Source organism: Protopterus annectens, chromosome 4.part1, assembly GCF_019279795.1.
Source record: "Protopterus annectens isolate FY-2018-M chromosome 4.part1, PAN1.0, whole genome shotgun sequence".
NCBI classification, from domain to species: Eukaryota; Metazoa; Chordata; order Ceratodontiformes; family Protopteridae; genus Protopterus; species Protopterus annectens.
The window spans coordinates 246,688,851-246,701,292 of record NC_056734.1 but is presented as its reverse complement, the minus strand read 5'-3'; positions in this window follow the sequence as shown (position 1 = coordinate 246,701,292).

Genomic DNA, 12,442 nt, shown 5'->3' with positions numbered 1-12,442 from the left:
AGAGAGCAGCAATTACTTGCTCTTTGTAGAAGGAGGTTGGAGGTGATGTTGAGGACATGTGTTGTGGTAAGCTTATGGGTGAGTGGGGGATAATTTTTATCCAAACATGTCTGCTAGCAGGTTTTTAATTTACAATAGTTCAGTGTCTGCAGTATCATCCACAATTAATTCAGCACACATCCGAGTTATACCTTTGATGCTTCAGATGTAGCAGAGGAAAGCTGTATGGTTATCCTTGGCTATGGTTTCAACATATTTCCCATAGATGCTGTGTGAGGATTTTACAAGGTTTCTTATTGTCTTGTTTAGGCTGGGGATGTTAGCCATCCAGTTTGGAATTTAAACTTTTGTATTTGTAGACATCAACCTTGATCACTTACTGTATAATCAAGTAATGTCAGACATCCATCAGCATGGTTATGATTTTCTTAAGGATCTTTCTTTGATCCTATCAGGTATGTCTGTGTCTATACATTAGCGTAGATGTTTATATAGGACATCAGGGTATACCTTACTATAGTTGTCATGTTCTGTGGAAACTGGAGTGTGGAAGATGACCCTTACTTTGTTGGGGTTGTATATTTTCACATAGTAACTTCTGCTTTTGTGACATTGTTTAATAAAGGCATTATGATGGAGGCACGTGCCTTACCAGCAAACAAAATCCTAGAGGTGCCAGGTGAAGTCCGTGAATTGGATTCAGTTTTTTTAACCAATGGGGAGCAATTATGTTTCAGCAGAGGAGATGTTTTTACTGGCTTATGACACTTATTCTGGCTAATACTGTTTTATTTTGTATTACATCTTATATGCATGGCCAAGCTGATTAGTTAATAGTGTGCTTAAATAAATTTTGGATTTGTTGTTTAGTAGAGCTGAAGAAGAGTCTTACTCAAAAGCACTTATCTTTTATTTATTTTATGTATATATGAGGAGTTTTAATGAAACTTGATTAAAGTTATATAGCTTATGACCAACACTGTGGTGGTTACGGTACTTTGTTTTTTGGATATTTTTATACATTTCAGTACCAACCTTTGGTAGCCATGATTCTGTTTTACTTTATTATTGTGTGTGTGTGTATGTGTGTGTGTGTGTGTGTGTGTGTGTGTATGTGTGCGTTTATATATATATATATATATATATATATATATATATATATATATATATATATATATATTCACATAGATAGCAAAACAAAACAAAAATCTAGCTGCTAAGGACCAGAAATGCAATATTACATTTACTCCAAACATACCAGACCAGTTTCACTAAAACTTCCTCAGTGTGTAAAAAAAATAATAAACTTTTATATTCCGTTTTAGGTCCTTGGCTTCTCAATTTTTTGTTTGTTTTTATTTTGTTTAGTTTTTGTCTTTTTGCTGTACATTCTTTTGGTCCCGCAGCTTGTGATGACTACTGCCCTAACAGTACAGTGTAATGTTTTCATTGAATACCCTACAATTGTATACGTTGTTACCTGAATTAATGCTTGCATATGGAAGCAGTCCTTGTATTTTGTTTGTACAGTCCCTGCAGCCTGTGGTAACTACCATCCTAGACTGGAATGTAAACATGCCTGCCTCATTCAGTCCTTGCATGGGACAAAAAAGTTTGAAAAGAGCCAGAGGAGAATCTCCCTATAATGGTGTGACTGAAGCAGTGGAATAAAACAGTAAACAAATAAGAAAGGAGGCACTGGGAGTCCTACTAGAGATGACAAATGACAGCACAGTTAACATAAGGTTTAAATACATACAGCTTGCAGAAGGAAAAGACATTAAAGGATGAATGCTAAACAAGGATGGAAGATTGTCAAAGAGCATCTTCCTAGACAATATCAACAAGAGATGAAAATAGGACCACTCATCTTTTTTTTCTCTTGGTTGTTTCACTGATTGCTTATACTGTAGACACCTGAGATAAAGCAGCCTTAATGTGACTTCCTAAAACACTGACAAATTTGAAGTCAGACACCTGTTAACAAATGATCGCAAATCATTCTAAGAGGTGAAGACAGTCACAAGTTCCATTCTGGATTCAAAAAAGTAGATCACATGACAAAATGTCTCAAGCCTAGATTAGTATACAGACAAGAAGGTGATGTAGAGAAACAGTGGGAATTCTTCAAACAGCATTCACAAAATGTAAGCAAATGTCAGCAGCTCAAGTACATGGTACAGTACAAGACCCATAAGATATATATATATATATATATATATATATATATATATATATATATATATATATATGTATATATATTAGGCTTGGAAAAAAATTCTGTTATACAGACTTTTAATTTATTTCAAAAGGAAGTGGCAATAGACAGCAATCCATAAGACTTTCTGTGAAACAAATCTGTAAAGAGTAAGTCCACTACTCTTCTCTATTTTTATCAACAACCTTCACACTGCTATCCCTAAAGCTACTTGTATTCAATATGCAGATGATTCCACTCTGATCTGCTCAGCCACCTCCCCATACAAACTGCAAATCCTAACCCAAAATACATTTAACACTATTGAGAACTGGCTCGCCAACCAACGCCTACTGCTGAACCCCAATAAAACTAAACTTCTACTCTTCACCCCCCACTAGTAGATCTGACACATTTTCATTCTCTGTCACATCTAACAATGGTATCACTATCTCCCCAGATCAACACACCAAACTACTAGGGGTTATCATAGACAATAATCTCACATTTTACCTACAGGTCAACAAAACCATACAGACCATCAATAACAAGCTTGGATCACTGTATAGAAACAAGACAGTTTAACCTCACTGGCTAGGACTGCAATCGCCCGGTCACATCTACTCTCTATTATTTTATATGCCTCATCTGTACTTTCAAACATCAACAAATCTGAACTAGGTAAGCTGTCCCATAGCTACAACCATATTGCCAGATTCGCCACTGGCTCCACCTATAGAACCCACCACTGCCAGAACCTGAAACAACTAGAGTGGCTAGAACTGCCCAGCTTAATTCAATTCAATCAGCTCTTAATAGCACACAAAATTCTGTACCACCCTGAGGATACCCCCTCACATATAAATATTATTAAGCCATATAGCAATCTGAGATCCCTATGGTCAGCCAACAAAATACTGGTCCAAATCCACAAAGCTAATAACTCTGCTGTTGAATCCGTTTGCCAACTTTGTTGGCAAAACCTGGAATTCGTTGCCAGACTATATAACCTTACAATCCTCCAAATGTCTCTTAAAAAAAAACCTCAAACAGTATCTCAAAGTAAACTGGCTTTGCCCATGTACCAACCCTGATTAAGTTATAAACCGAAAGCATAATCTGTAAATATCATAACATGCAACTGCGTCACCAAGCTCTATATCCAATCTGACGACTCTTGCTTTTAATTGTGTCTGTCCATGAGAATTTTGAGTCCCTACTAGGGAACACTACTAAGCCACTGTACATAATCACTTTGTTTTATATTTTCCAGTGTTATCCAACTTCTTGTGTAATCAATTGTTTGTCCGTTTGGAGCTTTTCTCCCCGGGCCTCCACTGAAAATGGACATGTATCCAGTCGGACTATCCCAGTAAACAAATGTAAAATAAAATAAATAAATAACAAAGTGCCAGAGTTTTCAGAAGAAGAAGATGTATAAAGGGTGATGTGAAAATAAGTATTATTTGGGAAGTATAAAGGAACAAGGGAAAACAGGAAAGGACAAAATTGGAAAGGCAACAACACAAGACAGAAGGAAAGAATACAGAGAAAGCAGCAAACCACAAATGCATATAGGACAGTCAAGTAGTCAGGGACTGAAATGTAATGATATGTAATAGAATAAATTTTGGGGGGTACTCCATCCATCCATCCACCAGTAACTCGCTTTATCATTTACAGAGTTGTTGGGACACCACAGTATATCCTGGCAGCCAGTGGATACAAGGCTTTAAAACTCATTTTGGACAGGGTGCCATTCTATCACTAAATGCACATACGCACTTAACACACACACACACACACACACACACACACACACACACACACACACACACACACACACACACACACACACACACACACACACACACACACACACACACACACACACACACACACGTGTCATATGGATTGTTGCCAGCAGATTTCAAGATCACCAATCAACCTACTCAATTTCTGTATGAGCTAGTTGTAAGCTGGAGTATTTAGAAGAAAAAAACACATAGTGACATGGAGGACATGTAGATTCTGTACTGATGGTAACCCAGGCAGGAATCAAACTGGAAACCTTCCTATGCCAGTATGCAGAGAAGAGCAAAAGTACTAAACTATATTTCTTATAATATTCACAGAAGAAATGAAGAACTGTCAAGCTACTCTGTTGTCATGTGTTGGGTAATGCCACTGATCCCCACAGCACACCTGATGTTTCCATAGGGAATGCTTTAATTAAAAGTGGATAACAAATGAGGTTGAATTATGATGAGCCTAGAATTCTTCAATAAAAGAAGTGAGAGCTTGATATACCATTTAGCACAAGCAGGTTATAGACTTGAAGAAACAAAAAAATGTATTGTCATTCACAGCACTGTATGAATAACAGGATGCATTTTTCTATCATTAGTAAGGAAACTGAGTCATAACTAAGCAAACCAAGTGTAGAATATATTAAAGTCTGTGGCACAGCATCCTAGGAATCATGCATCTAGCACAAGAATGCCATGGCAATAAAAATGAATGGAGCTTTTTTATTATTATTATTTTAATTGTGATAGTTTCAGAATTCATTGTGAGAAAAAGAAATGTAATGTGGCTAAGGTAAAATATGTGGTTTTAAAGATATGATTAAGGGACAATGTGCAGATAATTAACTACTATGTAATCATTAGTGGCATGTGTTATCCATTATTATCATTGTTCTTCCTTACAGATGTTTTCTCTTAGAAATATTTCTGCATTAGTTTTGTTTTCTGGGTGTTTTTTTTTTTACAGGGGAAGCTAGATGTAGGAGCATCTCATGTTTGTGGATGTGAAATAAAAAACAAGTCACTGAAGTACATTATAGTTAAGATGGCTGAGCAAATACACACAGAGTCAGTATTAATGTGGGGGTGAATGGATGCACTCATAAAAACTTGGCTTTCTGCAAGCATTTAATAACAATACACAAGTTGCTGTTGGGTCAGATGAATCAGTCCATGTTATTATAAATCAACATGAGTTAAGTTTCCACTGCATTTTAAGGGAAGTGTTTAACTGAAAACTACAGAATCTTACCTTTTAAATATAATCAGAAGTACTTTACAAAACATAAAACAATTAAAGAGTCTGTGGATTGATGCTGCATAGTTTGCTATATAAATAATTCATTAGCTGCACTTCTTTATTCATACATCCTGATTCACATCTTACCAAGTGGCCATGAGTTACCAATCTCCTTAACTTGAAAGAGGTATCTTGTGACTATCAGGAAATTGACTCTTTGAACTAGAAGGTAACACATTTCTGCAGTGAGTAGGACTGCAGAATGGTGCTTGACCATTGGATTTTCATCATACAATGTTACTATCATGACTTAAGTATTCAAGAAAAACTTTCAGGTCATTTTTTTAATACAGAAAATATACTGATGCTAGATATTTTAGGGTACGTATTGGGCCAGCAGTGAGGCTCCTTATGCACAAGTTGTTTTATTATTGTTAGTTACACATAAATGATTCTGCATATCTTTGGAAATGTAAGTGTTCTGCGTAGACCACAGTGGGAATTCAGTAAAGCTTACACGATAAATTTTATCATGTACACATCGCAGCACAATGTGTACATGGGTGCAACAAGTTTTAGATTCAGTAAACTCCACTTAGTGTTGCGCAGTGATTTAAGGAAACTGAGTCATAACTAAGCAAAGCAAATGTAGAATATCTAGAGGTTTGTGGCACAGCATCCTAGAAATCATGGATCCAGCACAAGAATGTCATGGCAATAAAAATTAATGGAGCTTTTATTTTCTTGTTTTGATTGTGATAGTTTCAGAATTCATTACGAGAAAAAGAAATGTAATTTGGCTAAAAACTTTCACGGAATGCAAATTTCAGCATAAGTAGTTGAAATTTATGCTAATAAAGCAAATCAACATGACTGAGTGATCCAACAAGCTACAATGACACTGTGTAGACTCTGTGTACGTGTTAGTAGTGTACATGGAAAATTTCTGAGTACAGGAGTCTACATGAAAACAAGGACTTGTAAAAGTCCTGAAATATTGACAGAATTGACCTTAACAAGTAACCACACATATGATGGCCTAAGTATGCACTGTGGATGCTAGAAAATCAGTCTCCCAAAACAAATTCCATGTTAATTGCCATGACATAAATGCACCTTTGGTCCTCCACCCCCAAATGAAGAATAAACTTGTATGTAATGCAGGCTGTTAAAATGTTTAAAACTGTTTAAACAGAGTATTTTAATATACTGTAAGCATAATGTGCTACGTATCACATATATAGGCAAAGTAATACTCTGCCTTTTGTTTACAACATTGTGCTCCCGTGCAGTTTCTCTGCTCACATGGCTACTAACTGTCTAGATTCCAGACTGTCAGCATGGCCATTATGCAAATGAGGCCAAAAATCAGTACATTTGTTAAATCACAAAAAAACAGTAACCCTGTAGGGATAATCACGTTGTGTAGGCACCTACACAGTGTTCTTGTTTCCAATAGATGTTAACAGTGAGTTAGACATTGGTGGTGGTGGGGGGTCAGCTTCCTTTTCCTTTTTTTTTTTTAATATGTTTGCACATTGGTGCACCTAGTGCACCTACAGGAAAGGAGGAATAAAAGGCTTGTACTGCAGCTATTCCAGTGGCAGCATGTGTATGTGTAGGGTTATAATCTCAATGGTCCTGGGTTTGAGTACAGGATATACAAGCTTTTCTCTATGTTTGCACAATATCCAAAAAACAGAGATAAAAATATAAATTTTGCTTATGCTTATTTTATTTATGTGACATTGTGTGGAGCTATGCGAAGGTGCACATAGCGCACTACTGAGCAGTCAACAGGTGTGTTAAATTCATGCTAATTACAGCCTAAGCAGGTGAATTGTATCTTAATTAGCCAATTCCACACCTATTCAACAAATGTATAAATTATTCATGTAGCCTACAGTCTTATTTTCCTTCAATACTTCAATACTATTAGAGCAGAGAATTGGAAATTTTAACTGAGATAATGCTAGGGGCTACTACAGCTATTCTACATCTGTATGTCCTAGAGGCTGAAGCCAGTGCTGCTAGTGCTGCTGACAATAAGCCTAGGCCAAGAAGGAGAAGAGTGTTCAGGCCCAGAGTAACCTTCCAGCTGTTACATGAACTGGAGATTGTATAGTGCTACAGTGTGGACAGGTACACATTACAAGAACTCTGTGAGCTCAGTCACTCTCAACTCAGAGCCAGACCCAATTGAGGGGAGCCCATACCAATGGAAACTAAGGTATGTGTAGCCCTTAGAATAGTAGTTACAGGTATGTTTCAAAGACCAGCTGAGGATGGGATGGATGTGTCACAGGCATCAGAATCCAGGATTCTCCACCAGATCATCTATGCTATGCTCATACATGCCAGTGGGCACATATATTTTTTCCCTTCTGTTGAGGAGAGGGACAGCAATATGGACAGTTTTGCCATGTAACACACTACCCTGAAGTAATGGGTGCCATAGATTGCACTCATATGCACACCACGTCTCCACCTGGTGAGCAGGATAGAAACTACATTAACCACAAGGGATACCTCCATCAACTGCCAAGTTGCATGCAATGCCCAGGTGATTATACTGAATGTGTGTGCTGGCAACCCTGGCAGTTATCATGACTGCCATATCTGGCACACATCACAGCTGTACCAGATGTTTGCTAATATCCCAAAGGGCATTTACTGAGGGATGCTGGCTACAACCTGGGACCATGGATGATGACACCCATCAGAAATGCATACACACCCACAGAAGAATGCCATAATAAGGCACACGCTCAAACCAGAAACATCATAGAGTGTGTGTTTGGGCTGCTGAAGTCACGTTTCCAGTGCCTATATATGTCTGGTGGAGCCCGGCAGTATAATCAATGAACATGTACACAAATATTCACAGTATGCGCTATGCTCCACAATCTGATCCTGTGGAAACAGCTGCAGCAGGATCAGCACGGGGAAGGGCCACACATCCACTCACCAGCACCTAGATCACCACAGCCACAGTCAGGGGAAGGATCTGAGTGAGGAATCACCAGCTGCTGTCCCTACAGGCAGAAATAGGCATGCTCAGTATACCCTTGGTTTGGCTAAGAGGCAACGCATAGCACCCTCACTGGCCACCTAGGGACCTAATTCCTTTCTTCCACTCACATGTTGTTGTGTCTTTCAGCTTATCCCGGTTAGGGGTCGCCACAGTGGAACTCCGGTCCGCTAATGTTTGGTTGTGGATTTTTACGTGCCGGGTTACCAGCCCTGACGCACAACCTTCAACAAAGGCACACCCATTCACGCATGCCTCCACACAGAAGGAGCTCTAGCTGAGAATCGAACAGGACAACTTCTTGCTGTGAGGTGACATCACTACTGCAGCACCACTACGATTGATGCCAGGCAACTCACACAACCTTCACCTATCCATGTTTTGGCCTTGTACTGCTTGAATCAGACAGTGTCTGCACTGAACTAAAGGCGTGTCAACTGCTACATTTGCAAGGTAAGTCCTGAACCTAGAGTGTATTCTTGAAGATTATTATGACATATCCTTGTATCTCTTAATTTGGTACAGTAAGGAAGTAAATAGTTGTGGATTTGTACAGAAATTATATTAACATGGAACTACAGACACTTATTTTATTAAATATGTGTCCATCTGTAATTAGTAGGCCACAGGCATGAAACATTCACATAGTCATACCTCTTCAGAGTACTGGTAAATCATTCAAGAGTGAAGTTAGAAAGTGAAGCTACACATTGCAGTTTCTGACTTCATACTTGTTTGTGTTATAACAGTAAGGGCTCTTTGTTCCCCCACCCTGCAAAAAATGAGTGTACCCTTGTACCTGCCATAACAGTAACTCAACTATGCTACCCCCAAACCCACAATATATGAGTCTTTATGCCACAGTTAATATCCTCACACATTTTATGGACACTGTTATAATAGTACTGACACATTGCATGTGTTAGGTAACTGATGAATCACCAAGAAACACACACATATAAGACAGAGGGATGTATATCTGTAACCATAATTTTGACAGGTTGTGTGACTACTAACTGCTGTATGTCCAAATATAATACAGATAATTACTTGCACAATATAAAATCCATAGTTTGATAGCAGTGTACATTCTTATGCAGTTGGTTGTGTGATGAATGACCCCAGTTCTGTGCTGCTATGTTGCTTTTGTGGCAAAGAGGACTAAGGCAGCCTTCCTCTTTACAGAAGCTGCATTAGTGTGAGGGATCTAATCCTGACATCCGTGGAAACTTTGGATGTGTACTATCAATTAGTAGTGTGCTTTTACAGACTTTGCTTATGTGTCCCATACTTTTAATATTTAACCTCTTTGTCTTGTTTTAATTCTGCATTTGCAATATGAGCCGCATCTGGAAAACATTTTTGAGAAGGCTTATCTACTTTGTGCGAAGTGCAGCATTGCAGAAATAGGGAAAAAAACAGATACGATGTATGTCAAACTGCAAACAACTATAAGCAGACAGATTCAATTACTGCTCCAGTCATTGGGAAATCCCAGCCTGGAGTACAGATAGCAGAGTGCTGTAATAGTAGGTATGTATTACATAATAGTAAGCCTCAGGTGTTAGCAATGCAGTGCACGCTTGTGCACTGCTTACCTACATGCAAACAGGTAAAGAGGCAAACACACATACAGTGGATATAAAAAGTTTACACACCCCTGTTAAAATGCCAAGTTTTTGTGATATAAAAAATTGAGACCACAATAAATCATTTCAAAACTTTCCCCCACTTTAATGTGACCTATAACCTACACAATTCAAATGAAAAACAAACAAATCTGTTAGGGGAAAAATATAAACAATAAAAAACGCACAATAAGCTGGTTGTATAAGTGTGCACACCCTTAAACTAATACTTTGTTGAAGCACCTTTTGATTTAATTACAGCATTCAGTCTTCTTGGGTACACACCTGCCATCAATTAAAGATACTCTGATTAACCCTAAATAAAGTTCAGCTGTTCTAGTAGTATTTTCCTGACATGTACTCAGTTGCCTGCTACAGCAAGAGCTATGGCTCGCAGAGAGCTTACAAGGCATCAAAGAGATGTTATTGTTGAAAGGTATCAGTCAGGAGAAGGGTACAAAAAAATTTCCACAGCATTGGATATACCATGGAACACAGTGAAGACAGTCATCAAAAAGTGGAGAAAATATGGGACAACAGTGACATTGCAAAGAATTGGATGCCCCTCCAAAATTGATGAAAAGACAAGATGAAAACTGATCGGGAAAGCTGCCAAGAGACCTACAGCAACTCTGAAGGAGCTGCAGGAATTTCTGGCAAGTATTGGTTGTGTACTATTGTGTACTACATATCACAACAATCTCTTGTATTCTCCATATGTCTGGGCTATGGGGTAGGGTTGTAAGATGGAAGCCTTTTCTTATACAGAAAAACATCCAGGACCAGCTAAAATTTGTAAAACAATACAAGTCTCCAAAAAGCATGTGGGAAATGTGTTATGGTCTAATGAGACCAAGGCTGAACCTTTTGGCCACAATTCCAAAAGGTACGTTTGGCACAAAAACAACATTTCGCATCACCAAAAGAACATCATCCCCACGGTGAAGCATGGTGGTGGCAGTATCATGCTTTGGGTTTGCTTTTCTTCATCTGGAACTGTGGAGAGGATTATGAACAGTTCCAAATAAAAGTCACTTTTGGCCCAAAACCATCAGGCATCTGCTAGAAAGCTGAAGATGAAGAGGAATTTCACCTTTCAACACGACAATGACCCCAAGCATACATCCAAATCAACAAAATAATTGATTCACCAGAAGAAAATTAAAGTTTTGGATTGGCCCAGCCAGAGCCCAGACCTAAATCCAACAGAAAATCTGTAGGGTTACCTGAAGAGGGCTGTGCACAAGAGATGCCCTTGCAATATGACATATTTGGAGCACTTTTGCAATTCCACCTAAAAGTTGCTCCTACTGATTCTACAATGTATGATCTTGGCTCTGGACCAATATTCTTCATGACACCAATCTGATCATAGCCCGATCATAACCTTTGGATGTTTGCATCCTTACCACTTCTCCCTCTCATAATGGATTGAGCAGTTTACTTGTCTGATTGTAGTAGGACTTCTGGGATAGGAATTTCTTCAACAGATTGGCTTTGACTGATCTGTTCTTCTTGACACATGGAACCAACAATTGACTCCTGATTGGGCAGAAGTCTCTGAGCAGGTAAACCAAGATGTTTATCATGAGGAATATTTCTAAGATTCAAGAGATTCAAGAAAAACATCAGTATTGTCTCATTTTGACCTCTCAAGTAACTGCTTTGCACTTTGAACTGCACATTCTGCCAAACCATTTGACTGCAGGTACTCTGGACTACTTGTGACATGAGTAAAGTCCCATTCCTTTGCAAATCTTTTGAACTGTTAGCTTGTAAACTATGTGCCATTGTCAGAAATAACTTTGTGTGGACTTCCATGTACAGCAAAATGACGTTTCATCTTAGTAATGACAGTACTGGATGCTAGGTTAGGAAGTAAGTCAATCTCAAACCAATTGGAGTAAGAGTCTACTAACACCAAATAATGCTGATCATTCCACTCAAAGATATTGGTGGCTGTTGACCAAGGTAGTTCTGGAATCTGGTTAAGCTGAAGTGGTTCTTTCCATTGATAAGTTTTTGTACTATTACATACTGAACAAGAAGAAAGTGTTCTCTCAATGTTTTGTGACATAGAAGGCCAAAATACTGTCTCTCTCTCACCCTTCTTTTGGTAGATTCAGTTCCTGGGTGACCTCAATGCAAGGTAGTAATGTACTCAGGCTGCAGGAACTTTGGAACAATTACTTTTGGACCTTTCATTATGACACCTTTGTCAGACAAAATCTCATCTATGTATGGAAAATAAGGTTGAACTTCTTGAGGTAAACAAGATTGCTTTAACAGCCATCCATGATTGATAAAGTGATTGAGCCTTTGTAAAAATGGATTTGTGCCTGTGTGATCCCTCAGCTCATCAAGATGTGTGGAAAAAAAATGTCCATTTCCATGACTTCAAAATCATCAATTGATTGTGAACCTCAATTGACATTCTGTTCAGTGGTATTTCTGGGTGATTTGGATAATGTATCAGTAAAATAAAGATGTTTTCCTTTTTTTTAGACAAGATTGAAATTGTACTTTTGTAATTTCAGC